We start from the raw sequence: 25,722 nt of genomic DNA on the forward strand, positions 1-25,722 counted from the left end.
AGATAGACTTAGAAAATTTTCACTCAACACAAAGTGACAATCGACCTCAATGGGCTTCAATGGATGTTAATCGACGATATCTGACAAAGTTAGATGCAAACTCACTCAAATATATGAGAAATGTTGAAATTCGACTTTAAATTAGGAAGATAGACTTAGAAAATTTTCACTCAACACAAAGTGACAATCGACCTCAATGGGCTTCAATCAATGTTAATCGACGATATCTGACAAAGTTAGATGCAAACTCACTCGAATATATTAGAAATGTTGAAATTCGACTTCAAATTAGGAAGATAGACTTAGAAAATTTTCACTCAACACAAAGTGACAATCGACCTCAATGGGCTTCAATGGATGTTAATCGACGATATCTGACAAAGTTAGACGCAAACTCACTCAAATATATGAGAAATGTTGAAATTCGACTTTAAATTAGGAAGATAGACTTAGAAAATTTTCACTCAACACAAAGTGACAATCGACCTCAATGGGCTTCAATGGATGTTAATCGACGATATCTGACAAAGTTAGACGCAAACTCACTCAAATATATGAGAAATGTTGAAATTCGACTTTAAATTAGGAAGATAGACTTAGAAAATTTTCACTCAACACAAAGTGACAATCGACCTCAATGGGCTTCAATGGATGTTAATCGACGATATCTGACAAAGTTAGATGCAAACTCACTCAAATATATGAGAAATGTTGAAATTCGACTTTAAATTAGGAAGATAGACTTAGAAAATTTTCACTCAACACAAAGTGACAATCGACCTCAATGGGCTTCAATCAATGTTAATCGACGATATCTGACAAAGTTAGATGCAAACTCACTCGAATATATTAGAAATGTTGAAATTCGACTTCAAATTAGGAAGATAGACTTAGAAAATTTTCACTCAACACAAAGTGACAATCGACCTCAATGGGCTTCAATGGATGTTAATCGACGATATCTGACAAAGTTAGACGCAAACTCACTCAAATATATGAGAAATGTTGAAATTCGACTTTAAATTAGGAAGATAGACTTAGAAAATTTTCACTCAACACAAAGTGACAATCGACCTCAATGGGCTTCAATCAATGTTAATCGACGATATCTGACAAAGTTAGACGCAAACTCACTCAAATATATGAGAAATGTTGAAATTCGACTTTAAATTAGGAAGATAGACTTAGAAAATTTTCACTCAACACAAAGTGACAATCGACCTCAATGGGCTTCAATGGATGTTAATCGACGATATCTGACAAAGTTAGATGCAAACTCACTCAAATATATGAGAAATGTTGAAATTCGACTTTAAATTAGGAAGATAGACTTAGAAAATTTTCACTCAACACAAAGTGACAATCGACCTCAATGGGCTTCAATGGATGTTAATCGACGATATCTGACAAAGTTAGATGCAAACTCACTCAAATATATGAGAAATGTTGAAATTCGACTTTAAATTAGGAAGATAGACTTAGAAAATTTTCACTCAACACAAAGTGACAATCGACCTCAATGGGCTTCAATGGATGTTAATCGACGATATCTGACAAAGTTAGACGCAAACTCACTCAAATATATGAGAAATGTTGAAATTCGACTTCAAATTAGGAAGATAGACTTAGAAAATTTTCACTCAACACAAAGTGACAATCGACCTCAATGGGCTTCAATCAATGTTAATCGACGATATCTGACAAAGTTAGATGCAAACTCACTCGAATATATGAGAAATGTTGAAATTCGACTTTAAATTAGGAAGATAGACTTAGAAAATTTTCACTCAACACAAAGTGACAATCGACCTCAATGGGCTTCAATGGATGTTAATCGACGATATCTGACAAAGTTAGACGCAAACTCACTCAAATATATGAGAAATGTTGAAATTCGACTTTAAATTAGGAAGATAGACTTAGAAAATTTTCACTCAACACAAAGTGACAATCGACCTCAATGGGCTTCAATGGATGTTAATCGACGATATCTGACAAAGTTAGATGCAAACTCACTCAAATATATGAGAAATGTTGAAATTCGACTTTAAATTAGGAAGATAGACTTAGAAAATTTTCACTCAACACAAAGTGACAATCGACCTCAATGGGCTTCAATGGATGTTAATCGACGATATCTGACAAAGTTAGATGCAAACTCACTCAAATATATGAGAAATGTTGAAATTCGACTTTAAATTAGGAAGATAGACTTAGAAAATTTTCACTCAACACAAAGTGACAATCGACCTCAATGGGCTTCAATCAATGTTAATCGACGATATCTGACAAAGTTAGATGCAAACTCACTCAAATATATTAGAAATGTTGAAATTCGACTTCAAATTAGGAAGATAGACTTAGAAAATTTTCACTCAACACAAAGTGACAATCGACCTCAATGGGCTTCAATGGATGTTAATCGACGATATCTGACAAAGTTAGATGCAAACTCACTCAAATATATGAGAAATGTTGAAATTCGACTTTAAATTAGGAAGATAGACTTAGAAAATTTTCACTCAACACAAAGTGACAATCGACCTCAATGGGCTTCAATGGATGTTAATCGACGATATCTGACAAAGTTAGACGCAAACTCACTCAAATATATGAGAAATGTTGAAATTCGACTTTAAATTAGGAAGATAGACTTAGAAAATTTTCACTCAACACAAAGTGACAATCGACCTCAATGGGCTTCAATCAATGTTAATCGACGATATCTGACAAAGTTAGACGCAAACTCACTCAAATATATGAGAAATGTTGAAATTCGACTTTAAATTAGGAAGATAGACTTAGAAAATTTTCACTCAACACAAAGTGACAATCGACCTCAATGGGCTTCAATGGATGTTAATCGACGATATCTGACAAAGTTAGACGCAAACTCACTCAAATATATGAGAAATGTTGAAATTCGACTTTAAATTAGGAAGATAGACTTAGAAAATTTTCACTCAACACAAAGTGACAATCGACCTCAATGGGCTTCAATGGATGTTAATCGACGATATCTGACAAAGTTAGATGCAAACTCACTCAAATATATGAGAAATGTTGAAATTCGACTTTAAATTAGGAAGATAGACTTAGAAAATTTTCACTCAACACAAAGTGACAATCGACCTCAATGGGCTTCAATCAATGTTAATCGACGATATCTGACAAAGTTAGATGCAAACTCACTCGAATATATTAGAAATGTTGAAATTCGACTTCAAATTAGGAAGATAGACTTAGAAAATTTTCACTCAACACAAAGTGACAATCGACCTCAATGGGCTTCAATGGATGTTAATCGACGATATCTGACAAAGTTAGACGCAAACTCACTCAAATATATGAGAAATGTTGAAATTCGACTTTAAATTAGGAAGATAGACTTAGAAAATTTTCACTCAACACAAAGTGACAATCGACCTCAATGGGCTTCAATCAATGTTAATCGACGATATCTGACAAAGTTAGACGCAAACTCACTCAAATATATGAGAAATGTTGAAATTCGACTTTAAATTAGGAAGATAGACTTAGAAAATTTTCACTCAACACAAAGTGACAATCGACCTCAATGGGCTTCAATGGATGTTAATCGACGATATCTGACAAAGTTAGATGCAAACTCACTCAAATATATGAGAAATGTTGAAATTCGACTTTAAATTAGGAAGATAGACTTAGAAAATTTTCACTCAACACAAAGTGACAATCGACCTCAATGGGCTTCAATGGATGTTAATCGACGATATCTGACAAAGTTAGATGCAAACTCACTCAAATATATGAGAAATGTTGAAATTCGACTTTAAATTAGGAAGATAGACTTAGAAAATTTTCACTCAACACAAAGTGACAATCGACCTCAATGGGCTTCAATGGATGTTAATCGACGATATCTGACAAAGTTAGACGCAAACTCACTCAAATATATGAGAAATGTTGAAATTCGACTTCAAATTAGGAAGATAGACTTAGAAAATTTTCACTCAACACAAAGTGACAATCGACCTCAATGGGCTTCAATCAATGTTAATCGACGATATCTGACAAAGTTAGATGCAAACTCACTCAAATATATTAGAAATGTTGAAATTCGACTTCAAATTAGGAAGATAGACTTAGAAAATTTTCACTCAACACAAAGTGACAATCGACCTCAATGGGCTTCAATGGATGTTAATCGACGATATCTGACAAAGTTAGATGCAAACTCACTCAAATATATGAGAAATGTTGAAATTCGACTTTAAATTAGGAAGATAGACTTAGAAAATTTTCACTCAACACAAAGTGACAATCGACCTCAATGGGCTTCAATGGATGTTAATCGACGATATCTGACAAAGTTAGACGCAAACTCACTCAAATATATGAGAAATGTTGAAATTCGACTTTAAATTAGGAAGATAGACTTAGAAAATTTTCACTCAACACAAAGTGACAATCGACCTCAATGGGCTTCAATGGATGTTAATCGACGATATCTGACAAAGTTAGATGCAAACTCACTCAAATATATGAGAAATGTTGAAATTCGACTTTAAATTAGGAAGATAGACTTAGAAAATTTTCACTCAACACAAAGTGACAATCGACCTCAATGGGCTTCAATGGATGTTAATCGACGATATCTGACAAAGTTAGACGCAAACTCACTCGAATATATTAGAAATGTTGAAATTCGACTTCAAATTAGGAAGATAGACTTAGAAAATTTTCACTCAACACAAAGTGACAATCGACCTCAATGGGCTTCAATCAATGTTAATCGACGATATCTGACAAAGTTAGATGCAAACTCACTCAAATATATTAGAAATGTTGAAATTCGACTTCAAATTAGGAAGATAGACTTAGAAAATTTTCACTCAACACAAAGTGACAATCGACCTCAATGGGCTTCAATGGATGTTAATCGACGATATCTGACAAAGTTAGATGCAAACTCACTCAAATATATGAGAAATGTTGAAATTCGACTTTAAATTAGGAAGATAGACTTAGAAAATTTTCACTCAACACAAAGTGACAATCGACCTCAATGGGCTTCAATGGATGTTAATCGACGATATCTGACAAAGTTAGACGCAAACTCACTCAAATATATGAGAAATGTTGAAATTCGACTTGAAATTAGGAAGATAGACTTAGAAAATTTTCACTCAACACAAAGTGACAATCGACCTCAATGGGCTTCAATGGATGTTAATCGACGATATCTGACAAAGTTAGACGCAAACTCACTCAAATATATGAGAAATGTTGAAATTCGACTTTAAATTAGGAAGATAGACTTAGAAAATTTTCACTCAACACAAAGTGACAATCGACCTCAATGGGCTTCAATCAATGTTAATCGACGATATCTGACAAAGTTAGATGCAAACTCACTCGAATATATTAGAAATGTTGAAATTCGACTTCAAATTAGGAAGATAGACTTAGAAAATTTTCACTCAACACAAAGTGACAATCGACCTCAATGGGCTTCAATGGATGTTAATCGACGATATCTGACAAAGTTAGACGCAAACTCACTCAAATATATAAGAAATGTTGAAATTCGACTTTAAATTAGGAAGATAGACTTAGAAAATTTTCACTCAACACAAAGTGACAATCGACCTCAATGGGCTTCAATCAATGTTAATCGACGATATCTGACAAAGTTAGACGCAAACTCACTCAAATATATGAGAAATGTTGAAATTCGACTTTAAATTAGGAAGATAGACTTAGAAAATTTTCACTCAACACAAAGTGACAATCGACCTCAATGGGCTTCAATGGATGTTAATCGACGATATCTGACAAAGTTAGATGCAAACTCACTCAAATATATGAGAAATGTTGAAATTCGACTTTAAATTAGGAAGATAGACTTAGAAAATTTTCACTCAACACAAAGTGACAATCGACCTCAATGGGCTTCAATGGATGTTAATCGACGATATCTGACAAAGTTAGACGCAAACTCACTCAAATATATGAGAAATGTTGAAATTCGACTTTAAATTAGGAAGATAGACTTAGAAAATTTTCACTCAACACAAAGTGACAATCGACCTCAATGGGCTTCAATCAATGTTAATCGACGATATCTGACAAAGTTAGACGCAAACTCACTCAAATATATGAGAAATGTTGAAATTCGACTTTAAATTAGGAAGATAGACTTAGAAAATTTTCACTCAACACAAAGTGACAATCGACCTCAATGGGCTTCAATGGATGTTAATCGACGATATCTGACAAAGTTAGACGCAAACTCACTCAAATATATGAGAAATGTTGAAATTCGACTTGAAATTAGGAAGATAGACTTAGAAAATTTTCACTCAACACAAAGTGACAATCGACCTCAATGGGCTTCAATGGATGTTAATCGACGATATCTGACAAAGTTAGACGCAAACTCACTCAAATATATGAGAAATGTTGAAATTCGACTTTAAATTAGGAAGATAGACTTAGAAAATTTTCACTCAACACAAAGTGACAATCGACCTCAATGGGCTTCAATCAATGTTAATCGACGATATCTGACAAAGTTAGATGCAAACTCACTCGAATATATTAGAAATGTTGAAATTCGACTTCAAATTAGGAAGATAGACTTAGAAAATTTTCACTCAACACAAAGTGACAATCGACCTCAATGGGCTTCAATGGATGTTAATCGACGATATCTGACAAAGTTAGACGCAAACTCACTCAAATATATAAGAAATGTTGAAATTCGACTTTAAATTAGGAAGATAGACTTAGAAAATTTTCACTCAACACAAAGTGACAATCGACCTCAATGGGCTTCAATCAATGTTAATCGACGATATCTGACAAAGTTAGACGCAAACTCACTCAAATATATGAGAAATGTTGAAATTCGACTTTAAATTAGGAAGATAGACTTAGAAAATTTTCACTCAACACAAAGTGACAATCGACCTCAATGGGCTTCAATGGATGTTAATCGACGATATCTGACAAAGTTAGATGCAAACTCACTCAAATATATGAGAAATGTTGAAATTCGACTTTAAATTAGGAAGATAGACTTAGAAAATTTTCACTCAACACAAAGTGACAATCGACCTCAATGGGCTTCAATGGATGTTAATCGACGATATCTGACAAAGTTAGACGCAAACTCACTCAAATATATGAGAAATGTTGAAATTCGACTTTAAATTAGGAAGATAGACTTAGAAAATTTTCACTCAACACAAAGTGACAATCGACCTCAATGGGCTTCAATCAATGTTAATCGACGATATCTGACAAAGTTAGACGCAAACTCACTCAAATATATGAGAAATGTTGAAATTCGACTTTAAATTAGGAAGATAGACTTAGAAAATTTTCACTCAACACAAAGTGACAATCGACCTCAATGGGCTTCAATGGATGTTAATCGACGATATCTGACAAAGTTAGACGCAAACTCACTCAAATATATGAGAAATGTTGAAATTCGACTTTAAATTAGGAAGATAGACTTAGAAAATTTTCACTCAACACAAAGTGACAATCGACCTCAATGGGCTTCAATGGATGTTAATCGACGATATCTGACAAAGTTAGATGCAAACTCACTCAAATATATGAGAAATGTTGAAATTCGACTTTAAATTAGGAAGATAGACTTAGAAAATTTTCACTCAACACAAAGTGACAATCGACCTCAATGGGCTTCAATCAATGTTAATCGACGATATCTGACAAAGTTAGATGCAAACTCACTCGAATATATTAGAAATGTTGAAATTCGACTTCAAATTAGGAAGATAGACTTAGAAAATTTTCACTCAACACAAAGTGACAATCGACCTCAATGGGCTTCAATGGATGTTAATCGACGATATCTGACAAAGTTAGACGCAAACTCACTCAAATATATGAGAAATGTTGAAATTCGACTTTAAATTAGGAAGATAGACTTAGAAAATTTTCACTCAACACAAAGTGACAATCGACCTCAATGGGCTTCAATCAATGTTAATCGACGATATCTGACAAAGTTAGACGCAAACTCACTCAAATATATGAGAAATGTTGAAATTCGACTTTAAATTAGGAAGATAGACTTAGAAAATTTTCACTCAACACAAAGTGACAATTGACCTCAATGGGCTTCAATCAATGTTAATCGACGATATCTGACAAAGTTAGACGCAAACTCACTCAAATATATGAGAAATGTTGAAATTCGACTTTAAATTAGGAAGATAGACTTAGAAAATTTTCACTCAACACAAAGTGACAATCGACCTCAATGGGCTTCAATGGATGTTAATCGACGATATCTGACAAAGTTAGATGCAAACTCACTCAAATATATGAGAAATGTTGAAATTCGACTTTAAATTAGGAAGATAGACTTAGAAAATTTTCACTCAACACAAAGTGACAATCGACCTCAATGGGCTTCAATCAATGTTAATCGACGATATCTGACAAAGTTAGACGCAAACTCACTCAAATATATGAGAAATGTTGAAATTCGACTTTAAATTAGGAAGATAGACTTAGAAAATTTTCACTCAACACAAAGTGACAATCGACCTCAATGGGCTTCAATCAATGTTAATCGACGATATCTGACAAAGTTAGACGCAAACTCACTCAAATATATGAGAAATGTTGAAATTCGACTTTAAATTAGGAAGATAGACTTAGAAAATTTTCACTCAACACAAAGTGACAATCGACCTCAATGGGCTTCAATGGATGTTAATCGACGATATCTGACAAAGTTAGATGCAAACTCACTCAAATATATGAGAAATGTTGAAATTCGACTTTAAATTAGGAAGATAGACTTAGAGAATTTTCACTCAACACAAAGTGACAATCGACCTCAATGGGCTTCAATGGATGTTAATCGACGATATCTGACAAAGTTAGATGCAAACTCACTCAAATATATGAGAAATGTTGAAATTCGACTTTAAATTAGGAAGATAGACTTAGAAAATTTTCACTCAACACAAAGTGACAATCGACCTCAATGGGCTTCAATGGATGTTAATCGACGATATCTGACAAAGTTAGACGCAAACTCACTCAAATATATGAGAAATGTTGAAATTCGACTTCAAATTAGGAAGATAGACTTAGAAAATTTTCACTCAACACAAAGTGACAATCGACCTCAATGGGCTTCAATCAATGTTAATCGACGATATCTGACAAAGTTAGATGCAAACTCACTCAAATATATTAGAAATGTTGAAATTCGACTTCAAATTAGGAAGATAGACTTAGAAAATTTTCACTCAACACAAAGTGACAATCGACCTCAATGGGCTTCAATGGATGTTAATCGACGATATCTGACAAAGTTAGATGCAAACTCACTCAAATATATGAGAAATGTTGAAATTCGACTTTAAATTAGGAAGATAGACTTAGAAAATTTTCACTCAACACAAAGTGACAATCGACCTCAATGGGCTTCAATGGATGTTAATCGACGATATCTGACAAAGTTAGATGCAAACTCACTCAAATATATGAGAAATGTTGAAATTCGACTTTAAATTAGGAAGATAGACTTAGAAAATTTTCACTCAACACAAAGTGACAATCGACCTCAATGGGCTTCAATGGATGTTAATCGACGATATCTGACAAAGTTAGACGCAAACTCACTCAAATATATGAGAAATGTTGAAATTCGACTTTAAATTAGGAAGATAGACTTAGAAAATTTTCACTCAACACAAAGTGACAATCGACCTCAATGGGCTTCAATGGATGTTAATCGACGATATCTGACAAAGTTAGACGCAAACTCACTCAAATATATGAGAAATGTTGAAATTCGACTTTAAATTAGGAAGATAGACTTAGAAAATTTTCACTCAACACAAAGTGACAATCGACCTCAATGGGCTTCAATCAATGTTAATCGACGATATCTGACAAAGTTAGATGCAAACTCACTCGAATATATTAGAAATGTTGAAATTCGACTTCAAATTAGGAAGATAGACTTAGAAAATTTTCACTCAACACAAAGTGACAATCGACCTCAATGGGCTTCAATGGATGTTAATCGACGATATCTGACAAAGTTAGACGCAAACTCACTCAAATATATAAGAAATGTTGAAATTCGACTTTAAATTAGGAAGATAGACTTAGAAAATTTTCACTCAACACAAAGTGACAATCGACCTCAATGGGCTTCAATCAATGTTAATCGACGATATCTGACAAAGTTAGACGCAAACTCACTCAAATATATGAGAAATGTTGAAATTCGACTTTAAATTAGGAAGATAGACTTAGAAAATTTTCACTCAACACAAAGTGACAATCGACCTCAATGGGCTTCAATGGATGTTAATCGACGATATCTGACAAAGTTAGATGCAAACTCACTCAAATATATGAGAAATGTTGAAATTCGACTTTAAATTAGGAAGATAGACTTAGAAAATTTTCACTCAACACAAAGTGACAATCGACCTCAATGGGCCTCAATGGATGTTAATCGACGATATCTGACAAAGTTAGACGCAAACTCACTCAAATATATGAGAAATGTTGAAATTCGACTTTAAATTAGGAAGATAGACTTAGAAAATTTTCACTCAACACAAAGTGACAATCGACCTCAATGGGCTTCAATCAATGTTAATCGACGATATCTGACAAAGTTAGACGCAAACTCACTCAAATATATGAGAAATGTTGAAATTCGACTTTAAATTAGGAAGATAGACTTAGAAAATTTTCACTCAACACAAAGTGACAATCGACCTCAATGGGCTTCAATCAATGTTAATCGACGATATCTGACAAAGTTAGATGCAAACTCACTCGAATATATTAGAAATGTTGAAATTCGACTTCAAATTAGGAAGATAGACTTAGAAAATTTTCACTCAACACAAAGTGACAATCGACCTCAATGGGCTTCAATGGATGTTAATCGACGATATCTGACAAAGTTAGACGCAAACTCACTCAAATATATAAGAAATGTTGAAATTCGACTTTAAATTAGGAAGATAGACTTAGAAAATTTTCACTCAACACAAAGTGACAATCGACCTCAATGGGCTTCAATCAATGTTAATCGACGATATCTGACAAAGTTAGACGCAAACTCACTCAAATATATGAGAAATGTTGAAATTCGACTTTAAATTAGGAAGATAGACTTAGAAAATTTTCACTCAACACAAAGTGACAATCGACCTCAATGGGCTTCAATGGATGTTAATCGACGATATCTGACAAAGTTAGATGCAAACTCACTCAAATATATGAGAAATGTTGAAATTCGACTTTAAATTAGGAAGATAGACTTAGAAAATTTTCACTCAACACAAAGTGACAATCGACCTCAATGGGCCTCAATGGATGTTAATCGACGATATCTGACAAAGTTAGACGCAAACTCACTCAAATATATGAGAAATGTTGAAATTCGACTTTAAATTAGGAAGATAGACTTAGAAAATTTTCACTCAACACAAAGTGACAATCGACCTCAATGGGCTTCAATCAATGTTAATCGACGATATCTGACAAAGTTAGACGCAAACTCACTCAAATATATGAGAAATGTTGAAATTCGACTTTAAATTAGGAAGATAGACTTAGAAAATTTTCACTCAACACAAAGTGACAATCGACCTCAATGGGCTTCAATGGATGTTAATCGACGATATCTGACAAAGTTAGACGCAAACTCACTCAAATATATGAGAAATGTTGAAATTCGACTTTAAATTAGGAAGATAGACTTAGAAAATTTTCACTCAACACAAAGTGACAATCGACCTCAATGGGCTTCAATGGATGTTAATCGACGATATCTGACAAAGTTAGATGCAAACTCACTCAAATATATGAGAAATGTTGAAATTCGACTTTAAATTAGGAAGATAGACTTAGAAAATTTTCACTCAACACAAAGTGACAATCGACCTCAATGGGCTTCAATCAATGTTAATCGACGATATCTGACAAAGTTAGATGCAAACTCACTCGAATATATTAGAAATGTTGAAATTCGACTTCAAATTAGGAAGATAGACTTAGAAAATTTTCACTCAACACAAAGTGACAATCGACCTCAATGGGCTTCAATGGATGTTAATCGACGATATCTGACAAAGTTAGACGCAAACTCACTCAAATATATAAGAAATGTTGAAATTCGACTTTAAATTAGGAAGATAGACTTAGAAAATTTTCACTCAACACAAAGTGACAATCGACCTCAATGGGCTTCAATCAATGTTAATCGACGATATCTGACAAAGTTAGACGCAAACTCACTCAAATATATGAGAAATGTTGAAATTCGACTTTAAATTAGGAAGATAGACTTAGAAAATTTTCACTCAACACAAAGTGACAATCGACCTCAATGGGCTTCAATGGATGTTAATCGACGATATCTGACAAAGTTAGATGCAAACTCACTCAAATATATGAGAAATGTTGAAATTCGACTTTAAATTAGGAAGATAGACTTAGAAAATTTTCACTCAACACAAAGTGACAATCGACCTCAATGGGCCTCAATGGATGTTAATCGACGATATCTGACAAAGTTAGACGCAAACTCACTCAAATATATGAGAAATGTTGAAATTCGACTTTAAATTAGGAAGATAGACTTAGAAAATTTTCACTCAACACAAAGTGACAATCGACCTCAATGGGCTTCAATCAATGTTAATCGACGATATCTGACAAAGTTAGACGCAAACTCACTCAAATATATGAGAAATGTTGAAATTCGACTTTAAATTAGGAAGATAGACTTAGAAAATTTTCACTCAACACAAAGTGACAATCGACCTCAATGGGCTTCAATGGATGTTAATCGACGATATCTGACAAAGTTAGATGCAAACTCACTCAAATATATGAGAAATGTTGAAATTCGACTTTAAATTAGGAAGATAGACTTAGAAAATTTTCACTCAACACAAAGTGACAATCGACCTCAATGGGCTTCAATCAATGTTAATCGACGATATCTGACAAAGTTAGACGCAAACTCACTCAAATATATGAGAAATGTTGAAATTCGACTTTAAATTAGGAAGATAGACTTAGAAAATTTTCACTCAACACAAAGTGACAATCGACCTCAATGGGCTTCAATCAATGTTAATCGACGATATCTGACAAAGTTAGATGCAAACTCACTCGAATATATTAGAAATGTTGAAATTCGACTTCAAATTAGGAAGATAGACTTAGAAAATTTTCACTCAACACAAAGTGACAATCGACCTCAATGGGCTTCAATGGATGTTAATCGACGATATCTGACAAAGTTAGACGCAAACTCACTCAAATATATAAGAAATGTTGAAATTCGACTTTAAATTAGGAAGATAGACTTAGAAAATTTTCACTCAACACAAAGTGACAATCGACCTCAATGGGCTTCAATCAATGTTAATCGACGATATCTGACAAAGTTAGACGCAAACTCACTCAAATATATGAGAAATGTTGAAATTCGACTTTAAATTAGGAAGATAGACTTAGAAAATTTTCACTCAACACAAAGTGACAATCGACCTCAATGGGCTTCAATGGATGTTAATCGACGATATCTGACAAAGTTAGATGCAAACTCACTCAAATATATGAGAAATGTTGAAATTCGACTTTAAATTAGGAAGATAGACTTAGAAAATTTTCACTCAACACAAAGTGACAATCGACCTCAATGGGCCTCAATGGATGTTAATCGACGATATCTGACAAAGTTAGACGCAAACTCACTCAAATATATGAGAAATGTTGAAATTCGACTTTAAATTAGGAAGATAGACTTAGAAAATTTTCACTCAACACAAAGTGACAATCGACCTCAATGGGCTTCAATGGATGTTAATCGACGATATCTGACAAAGTTAGACGCAAACTCACTCAAATATATGAGAAATGTTGAAATTCGACTTTAAATTAGGAAGATAGACTTAGAAAATTTTCACTCAACACAAAGTGACAATCGACCTCAATGGGCTTCAATGGATGTTAATCGACGATATCTGACAAAGTTAGACGCAAACTCACTCAAATATATGAGAAATGTTGAAATTCGACTTTAAATTAGGAAGATAGACTTAGAAAATTTTCACTCAACACAAAGTGACAATCGACCTCAATGGGCTTCAATCAATGTTAATCGACGATATCTGACAAAGTTAGACGCAAACTCACTCAAATATATGAGAAATGTTGAAATTCGACTTTAAATTAGGAAGATAGACTTAGAAAATTTTCACTCAACACAAAGTGACAATCGACCTCAATGGGCTTCAATGGATGTTAATCGACGATATCTGACAAAGTTAGACGCAAACTCACTCAAATATATGAGAAATGTTGAAATTCGACTTTAAATTAGGAAGATAGACTTAGAAAATTTTCACTCAACACAAAGTGACAATCGACCTCAATGGGCTTCAATGGATGTTAATCGACGATATCTGACAAAGTTAGATGCAAACTCACTCAAATATATGAGAAATGTTGAAATTCGACTTTAAATTAGGAAGATAGACTTAGAAAATTTTCACTCAACACAAAGTGACAATCGACCTCAATGGGCTTCAATCAATGTTAATCGACGATATCTGACAAAGTTAGATGCAAACTCACTCGAATATATTAGAAATGTTGAAATTCGACTTCAAATTAGGAAGATAGACTTAGAAAATTTTCACTCAACACAAAGTGACAATCGACCTCAATGGGCTTCAATGGATGTTAATCGACGATATCTGACAAAGTTAGACGCAAACTCACTCAAATATATGAGAAATGTTGAAATTCGACTTTAAATTAGGAAGATAGACTTAGAAAATTTTCACTCAACACAAAGTGACAATCGACCTCAATGGGCTTCAATCAATGTTAATCGACGATATCTGACAAAGTTAGACGCAAACTCACTCAAATATATGAGAAATGTTGAAATTCGACTTTAAATTAGGAAGATAGACTTAGAAAATTTTCACTCAACACAAAGTGACAATCGACCTCAATGGGCTTCAATGGATGTTAATCGACGATATCTGACAAAGTTAGATGCAAACTCACTCAAATATATGAGAAATGTTGAAATTCGACTTTAAATTAGGAAGATAGACTTAGAAAATTTTCACTCAACACAAAGTGACAATCGACCTCAATGGGCTTCAATGGATGTTAATCGACGATATCTGACAAAGTTAGATGCAAACTCACTCAAATATATGAGAAATGTTGAAATTCGACTTTAAATTAGGAAGATAGACTTAGAAAATTTTCACTCAACACAAAGTGACAATCGACCTCAATGGGCTTCAATGGATGTTAATCGACGATATCTGACAAAGTTAGACGCAAACTCACTCAAATATATGAGAAATGTTGAAATTCGACTTCAAATTAGGAAGATAGACTTAGAAAATTTTCACTCAACACAAAGTGACAATCGACCTCAATGGGCTTCAATGGATGTTAATCGACGATATCTGACAAAGTTAGACGCAAACTCACTCAAATATATGAGAAATGTTGAAATTCGACTTTAAATTAGGAAGATAGACTTAGAAAATTTTCACTCAACACAAAGTGACAATCGACCTCAATGGGCTTCAATCAATGTTAATCGACGATATCTGACAAAGTTAGATGCAAACTCACTCAAATATATTAGAAATGTTGAAATTCGACTTCAAATTAGGAAGATAGACTTAGAAAATTTTCACTCAACACAAAATGACAATCGACCTCAATGGGCTTCAATGGATGTTAATCGACGATATCTGACAAAGTTAGACGCAAACTCACTCAAATATATGAGAAATGTTGAAATTCGACTTTAAATTAGGAAGATAGACTTAGAAAATTTTCACTCAACACAAAGTGACAATCGACCTCAATGGGCTTCAATGGATGTTAATCGACGATATCTGACAAAGTTAGATGCAAACTCACTCAAATATATGAGAAATGTTGAAATTCGACTTTAAATTAGGAAGATAGACTTAGAAAATTTTCACTCAACACAAAGTGACAATCGACCTCAATGGGCTTCAATCAATGTTAATCGACGATATCTGACAAAGTTAGATGCAAACTCACTCGAATATATTAGAAATGTTGAAATTCGACTTCAAATTAGGAAGATAGACTTAGAAAATTTTCACTCAACACAAAGTGACAATCGACCTCAATGGGCTTCAATGGATGTTAATCGACGATATCTGACAAAGTTAGACGCAAACTCACTCAAATATATGAGAAATGTTGAAATTCGACTTTAAATTAGGAAGATAGACTTAGAAAATTTCCACTCAACACAAAGTGACAATCGACCTCAATGGGCTTCAATCAATGTTAATCGACGATATCTGACAAAGTTAGACGCAAACTCACTCAAATATATGAGAAATGTTGAAATTCGACTTTAAATTAGGAAGATAGACTTAGAAAATTTTCACTCAACACAAAGTGACAATCGACCTCAATGGGCTTCAATGGATGTTAATCGACGATATCTGACAAAGTTAGATGCAAACTCACTCAAATATATGAGAAATGTTGAAATTCGACTTTAAATTAGGAAGATAGACTTAGAAAATTTTCACTCAACACAAAGTGACAATCGACCTCAATGGGCTTCAATGGATGTTAATCGACGATATCTGACAAAGTTAGATGCAAACTCACTCAAATATATGAGAAATGTTGAAATTCGACTTTAAATTAGGAAGATAGACTTAGAAAATTTTCACTCAACACAAAGTGACAATCGACCTCAATGGGCTTCAATGGATGTTAATCGACGATATCTGAAAAAGTTAGACGCAAACTCACTCAAATATATGAGAAATGTTGAAATTCGACTTCAAATTAGGAAGATAGACTTAGAAAATTTTCACTCAACACAAAGTGACAATCGACCTCAATGGGCTTCAATGGATGTTAATCGACGATATCTGACAAAGTTAGATGCAAACTCACTCAAATATATGAGAAATGTTGAAATTCGACTTTAAATTAGGAAGATAGACTTAGAAAATTTTCACTCAACACAAAGTGACAATCGACCTCAATGGGCTTCAATCAATGTTAATCGACGATATCTGACAAAGTTAGATGCAAACTCACTCGAATATATTAGAAATGTTGAAATTCGACTTCAAATTAGGAAGATAGACTTAGAAAATTTTCACTCAACACAAAGTGACAATCGACCTCAATGGGCTTCAATGGATGTTAATCGACGATATCTGACAAAGTTAGACGCAAACTCACTCAAATATATGAGAAATGTTGAAATTCGACTTTAAATTAGGAAGATAGACTTAGAAAATTTTCACTCAACACAAAGTGACAATCGACCTCAATGGGCTTCAATCAATGTTAATCGACGATATCTGACAAAGTTAGATGCAAACTCACTCAAATATATTAGAAATGTTGAAATTCGACTTCAAATTAGGAAGATAGACTTAGAAAATTTTCACTCAACACAAAGTGACAATCGACCTCAATGGGCTTCAATGGATGTTAATCGACGATATCTGACAAAGTTAGACGCAAACTCACTCAAATATATGAGAAATGTTGAAATTCGACTTTAAATTAGGAAGATAGACTTAGAAAATTTTCACTCAACACAAAGTGACAATCGACCTCAATGGGCTTCAATCAATGTTAATCGACGATATCTGACAAAGTTAGATGCAAACTCACTCAAATATATTAGAAATGTTGAAATTCGACTTCAAATTAGGAAGATAGACTTAGAAAATTTTCACTCAACACAAAATGACAATCGACCTCAATGGGCTTCAATGGATGTTAATCGACGATATCTGACAAAGTTAGACGCAAACTCACTCAAATATATGAGAAATGTTGAAATTCGACTTTAAATTAGGAAGATAGACTTAGAAAATTTTCACTCAACACAAAGTGACAATCGACCTCAATGGGCTTCAATGGATGTTAATCGACGATATCTGACAAAGTTAGATGCAAACTCACTCAAATATATGAGAAATGTTGAAATTCGACTTTAAATTAGGAAGATAGACTTAGAAAATTTTCACTCAACACAAAGTGACAATCGACCTCAATGGGCTTCAATCAATGTTAATCGACGATATCTGACAAAGTTAGATGCAAACTCACTCGAATATATTAGAAATGTTGAAATTCGACTTCAAATTAGGAAGATAGACTTAGAAAATTTTCACTCAACACAAAGTGACAATCGACCTCAATGGGCTTCAATGGATGTTAATCGACGATATCTGACAAAGTTAGACGCAAACTCACTCAAATATATGAGAAATGTTGAAATTCGACTTTAAATTAGGAAGATAGACTTAGAAAATTTTCACTCAACACAAAGTGACAATCGACCTCAATGGGCTTCAATCAATGTTAATCGACGATATCTGACAAAGTTAGATGCAAACTCACTCAAATATATTAGAAATGTTGAAATTCGACTTCAAATTAGGAAGATAGACTTAGAAAATTTTCACTCAACACAAAGTGACAATCGACCTCAATGGGCTTCAATGGATGTTAATCGACGATATCTGACAAAGTTAGACGCAAACTCACTCAAATATATGAGAAATGTTGAAATTCGACTTTAAATTAGGAAGATAGACTTAGAAAATTTTCACTCAACACAAAGTGACAATCGACCTCAATGGGCTTCAATCAATGTTAATCGACGATATCTGACAAAGTTAGACGCAAACTCACTCAAATATATGAGAAATGTTGAAATTCGACTTTAAATTAGGAAGATAGACTTAGAAAATTTTCACTCAACACAAAGTGACAATCGACCTCAATGGGCTTCAATCAATGTTAATCGACGATATCTGACAAAGTTAGATGCAAACTCACTCGAATATATTAGAAATGTTGAAATTCGACTTCAAATTAGGAAGATAGACTTAGAAAATTTTCACTCAACACAAAGTGACAATCGACCTCAATGGGCTTCAATGGATGTTAATCGACGATATCTGACAAAGTTAGACGCAAACTCACTCAAATATATGAGAAATGTTGAAATTCGACTTTAAATTAGGAAGATAGACTTAGAAAATTTTCACTCAACACAAAGTGACAATCGACCTCAATGGGCTTCAATCAATGTTAATCGACGATATCTGACAAAGTTAGACGCAAACTCACTCAAATATATGAGAAATGTTGAAATTCGACTTTAAATTAGGAAGATAGACTTAGAAAATTTTCACTCAACACAAAGTGACAATCGACCTCAATGGGCTTCAATGGATGTTAATCGACGATATCTGACAAAGTTAGATGCAAACTCACTCAAATATATGAGAAATGTTGAAATTCGACTTTAAATTAGGAAGATAGACTTAGAAAATTTTCACTCAACACAAAGTGACAATCGACCTCAATGGGCTTCAATCAATGTTAATCGACGATATCTGACAAAGTTAGATGCAAACTCACTCGAATATATTAGAAATGTTGAAATTCGACTTCAAATTAGGAAGATAGACTTAGAAAATTTTCACTCAACACAAAGTGACAATCGACCTCAATGGGCTTCAATGGATGTTAATCGACGATATCTGACAAAGTTAGACGCAAACTCACTCAAATATATGAGAAATGTTGAAATTCGACTTTAAATTAGGAAGATAGACTTAGAAAATTTTCACTCAACACAAAGTGACAATCGACCTCAATGGGCTTCAATCAATGTTAATCGACGATATCTGACAAAGTTAGACGCAAACTCACTCAAATATATGAGAAATGTTGAAATTCGACTTTAAATTAGGAAGATAGACTTAGAAAATTTTCACTCAACACAAAGTGACAATCGACCTCAATGGGCTTCAATGGATGTTAATCGACGATATCTGACAAAGTTAGATGCAAACTCACTCAAATATATGAGAAATGTTGAAATTCGACTTTAAATTAGGAAGATAGACTTAGAAAATTTTCACTCAACACAAAGTGACAATCGACCTCAATGGGCTTCAATGGATGTTAATCGACGATATCTGACAAAGTTAGATGCAAACTCACTCAAATATATGAGAAATGTTGAAATTCGACTTTAAATTAGGAAGATAGACTTAGAAAATTTTCACTCAACACAAAGTGACAATCGACCTCAATGGGCTTCAATGGATGTTAATCGACGATATCTGAAAAAGTTAGACGCAAACTCACTCAAATATATGAGAAATGTTGAAATTCGACTTCAAATTAGGAAGATAGACTTAGAAAATTTTCACTCAACACAAAGTGACAATCGACCTCAATGGGCTTCAATGGATGTTAATCGACGATATCTGACAAAGTTAGATGCAAACTCACTCAAATATATGAGAAATGTTGAAATTCGACTTTAAATTAGGAAGATAGACTTAGAAAATTTTCACTCAACACAAAGTGACAATCGACCTCAATGGGCTTCAATCAATGTTAATCGACGATATCTGACAAAGTTAGATGCAAACTCACTCGAATATATTAGAAATGTTGAAATTCGACTTCAAATTAGGAAGATAGACTTAGAAAATTTTCACTCAACACAAAGTGACAATCGACCTCAATGGGCTTCAATGGATGTTAATCGACGATATCTGACAAAGTTAGACGCAAACTCACTCAAATATATGAGAAATGTTGAAATTCGACTTTAAATTAGGAAGATAGACTTAGAAAATTTTCACTCAACACAAAGTGACAATCGACCTCAATGGGCTTCAATCAATGTTAATCGACGATATCTGACAAAGTTAGATGCAAACTCACTCAAATATATTAGAAATGTTGAAATTCGACTTCAAATTAGGAAGATAGACTTAGAAAATTTTCACTCAACACAAAGTGACAATCGACCTCAATGGGCTTCAATGGATGTTAATCGACGATATCTGACAAAGTTAGACGCAAACTCACTCAAATATATGAGAAATGTTGAAATTCGACTTTAAATTAGGAAGATAGACTTAGAAAATTTTCACTCAACACAAAGTGACAATCGACCTCAATGGGCTTCAATCAATGTTAATCGACGATATCTGACAAAGTTAGATGCAAACTCACTCAAATATATTAGAAATGTTGAAATTCGACTTCAAATTAGGAAGATAGACTTAGAAAATTTTCACTCAACACAAAATGACAATCGACCTCAATGGGCTTCAATGGATGTTAATCGACGATATCTGACAAAGTTAGACGCAAACTCACTCAAATATATGAGAAATGTTGAAATTCGACTTTAAATTAGGAAGATAGACTTAGAAAATTTTCACTCAACACAAAGTGACAATCGACCTCAATGGGCTTCAATGGATGTTAATCGACGATATCTGACAAAGTTAGATGCAAACTCACTCAAATATATGAGAAATGTTGAAATTCGACTTTAAATTAGGAAGATAGACTTAGAAAATTTTCACTCAACACAAAGTGACAATCGACCTCAATGGGCTTCAATCAATGTTAATCGACGATATCTGACAAAGTTAGATGCAAACTCACTCGAATATATTAGAAATGTTGAAATTCGACTTCAAATTAGGAAGATAGACTTAGAAAATTTTCACTCAACACAAAGTGACAATCGACCTCAATGGGCTTCAATGGATGTTAATCGACGATATCTGACAAAGTTAGACGCAAACTCACTCAAATATATGAGAAATGTTGAAATTCGACTTTAAATTAGGAAGATAGACTTAGAAAATTTTCACTCAACACAAAGTGACAATCGACCTCAATGGGCTTCAATCAATGTTAATCGACGATATCTGACAAAGTTAGATGCAAACTCACTCAAATATATTAGAAATGTTGAAATTCGACTTCAAATTAGGAAGATAGACTTAGAAAATTTTCACTCAACACAAAGTGACAATCGACCTCAATGGGCTTCAATGGATGTTAATCGACGATATCTGACAAAGTTAGACGCAAACTCACTCAAATATATGAGAAATGTTGAAATTCGACTTTAAATTAGGAAGATAGACTTAGAAAATTTTCACTCAACACAAAGTGACAATCGACCTCAATGGGCTTCAATCAATGTTAATCGACGATATCTGACAAAGTTAGACGCAAACTCACTCAAATATATGAGAAATGTTGAAATTCGACTTTAAATTAGGAAGATAGACTTAGAAAATTTTCACTCAACACAAAGTGACAATCGACCTCAATGGGCTTCAATCAATGTTAATCGACGATATCTGACAAAGTTAGATGCAAACTCACTCGAATATATTAGAAATGTTGAAATTCGACTTCAAATTAGGAAGATAGACTTAGAAAATTTTCACTCAACACAAAGTGACAATCGACCTCAATGGGCTTCAATGGATGTTAATCGACGATATCTGACAAAGTTAGACGCAAACTCACTCAAATATATGAGAAATGTTGAAATTCGACTTTAAATTAGGAAGATAGACTTAGAAAATTTTCACTCAACACAAAGTGACAATCGACCTCAATGGGCTTCAATCAATGTTAATCGACGATATCTGACAAAGTTAGATGCAAACTCACTCAAATATATTAGAAATGTTGAAATTCGACTTCAAATTAGGAAGATAGACTTAGAAAATTTTCACTCAACACAAAGTGACAATCGACCTCAATGGGCTTCAATGGATGTTAATCGACGATATCTGACAAAGTTAGACGCAAACTCACTCAAATATATGAGAAATGTTGAAATTCGACTTTAAATTAGGAAGATAGACTTAGAAAATTTTCACTCAACACAAAGTGACAATCGACCTCAATGGGCTTCAATCAATGTTAATCGACGATATCTGACAAAGTTAGACGCAAACTCACTCAAATATATGAGAAATGTTGAAATTCGACTTTAAATTAGGAAGATAGACTTAGAAAATTTTCACTCAACACAAAGTGACAATCGACCTCAATGGGCTTCAATCAATGTTAATCGACGATATCTGACAAAGTTAGACGCAAACTCACTCAAATATATGAGAAATGTTGAAATTCGACTTTAAATTAGGAAGATAGACTTAGAAAATTTTCACTCAACACAAAGTGACAATCGACCTCAATGGGCTTCAATGGATGTTAATCGACGATATCTGACAAAGTTAGATGCAAACTCACTCAAATATATGAGAAATGTTGAAATTCGACTTTAAATTAGGAAGATAGACTTAGAAAATTTTCACTCAACACAAAGTGACAATCGACCTCAATGGGCTTCAATGGATGTTAATCGACGATATCTGACAAAGTTAGATGCAAACTCACTCAAATATATGAGAAATGTTGAAATTCGACTTTAAATTAGGAAGATAGACTTAGAAAATTTTCACTCAACACAAAGTGACAATCGACCTCAATGGGCTTCAATGGATGTTAATCGACGATATCTGACAAAGTTAGACGCAAACTCACTCAAATATATGAGAAATGTTGAAATTCGACTTCAAATTAGGAAGATAGACTTAGAAAATTTTCACTCAACACAAAGTGACAATCGACCTCAATGGGCTTCAATCAATGTTAATCGACGATATCTGACAAAGTTAGATGCAAACTCACTCAAATATATTAGAAATGTTGAAATTCGACTTCAAATTAGGAAGATAGACTTAGAAAATTTTCACTCAACACAAAGTGACAATCGACCTCAATGGGCTTCAATGGATGTTAATCGACGATATCTGACAAAGTTAGATGCAAACTCACTCAAATATATGAGAAATGTTGAAATTCGACTTTAAATTAGGAAGATAGACTTAGAAAATTTTCACTCAACACAAAGTGACAATCGACCTCAATGGGCTTCAATGGATGTTAATCGACGATATCTGACAAAGTTAGACGCAAACTCACTCAAATATATGAGAAATGTTGAAATTCGACTTTAAATTAGGAAGATAGACTTAGAAAATTTTCACTCAACACAAAGTGACAATCGACCTCAATGGGCTTCAATGGATGTTAATCGACGATATCTGACAAAGTTAGACGCAAACTCACTCAAATATATGAGAAATGTTGAAATTCGACTTTAAATTAGGAAGATAGACTTAGAAAATTTTCACTCAACACAAAGTGACAATCGACCTCAATGGGCTTCAATGGATGTTAATCGACGATATCTGACAAAGTTAGATGCAAACTCACTCAAATATATGAGAAATGTTGAAATTCGACTTTAAATTAGGAAGATAGACTTAGAAAATTTTCACTCAACACAAAGTGACAATCGACCTCAATGGGCTTCAATGGATGTTAATCGACGATATCTGACAAAGTTAGACGCAAACTCACTCAAATATATGAGAAATGTTGAAATTCGACTTCAAATTAGGAAGATAGACTTAGAAAATTTTCACTCAACACAAAGTGACAATCGACCTCAATGGGCTTCAATCAATGTTAATCGACGATATCTGACAAAGTTAGATGCAAACTCACTCAAATATATTAGAAATGTTGAAATTCGACTTCAAATTAGGAAGATAGACTTAGAAAATTTTCACTCAACACAAAGTGACAATCGACCTCAATGGGCTTCAATGGATGTTAATCGACGATATCTGACAAAGTTAGATGCAAACTCACTCAAATATATGAGAAATGTTGAAATTCGACTTTAAATTAGGAAGATAGACTTAGAAAATTTTCACTCAACACAAAGTGACAATCGACCTCAATGGGCTTCAATGGATGTTAATCGACGATATCTGACAAAGTTAGACGCAAACTCACTCAAATATATGAGAAATGTTGAAATTCGACTTTAAATTAGGAAGATAGACTTAGAAAATTTTCACTCAACACAAAGTGACAATCGACCTCAATGGGCTTCAATGGATGTTAATCGACGATATCTGACAAAGTTAGACGCAAACTCACTCAAATATATGAGAAATGTTGAAATTCGACTTTAAATTAGGAAGATAGACTTAGAAAATTTTCACTCAACACAAAGTGACAATCGACCTCAATGGGCTTCAATCAATGTTAATCGACGATATCTGACAAAGTTAGATGCAAACTCACTCGAATATATTAGAAATGTTGAAATTCGACTTCAAATTAGGAAGATAGACTTAGAAAATTTTCACTCAACACAAAGTGACAATCGACCTCAATGGGCTTCAATGGATGTTAATCGACGATATCTGACAAAGTTAGACGCAAACTCACTCAAATATATAAGAAATGTTGAAATTCGACTTTAAATTAGGAAGATAGACTTAGAAAATTTTCACTCAACACAAAGTGACAATCGACCTCAATGGGCTTCAATCAATGTTAATCGACGATATCTGACAAAGTTAGACGCAAACTCACTCAAATATATGAGAAATGTTGAAATTCGACTTTAAATTAGGAAGATAGACTTAGAAAATTTTCACTCAACACAAAGTGACAATCGACCTCAATGGGCTTCAATGGATGTTAATCGACGATATCTGACAAAGTTAGACGCAAACTCACTCAAATATATGAGAAATGTTGAAATTCGACTTTAAATTAGGAAGATAGACTTAGAAAATTTTCACTCAACACAAAGTGACAATCGACCTCAATGGGCTTCAATGGATGTTAATCGACGATATCTGACAAAGTTAGATGCAAACTCACTCAAATATATGAGAAATGTTGAAATTCGACTTTAAATTA

Source organism: Diorhabda carinulata, chromosome 11 (assembly GCF_026250575.1).
Source record: "Diorhabda carinulata isolate Delta chromosome 11, icDioCari1.1, whole genome shotgun sequence".
Lineage (NCBI taxonomy): Eukaryota > Metazoa > Arthropoda > Insecta > Coleoptera > Chrysomelidae > Diorhabda > Diorhabda carinulata.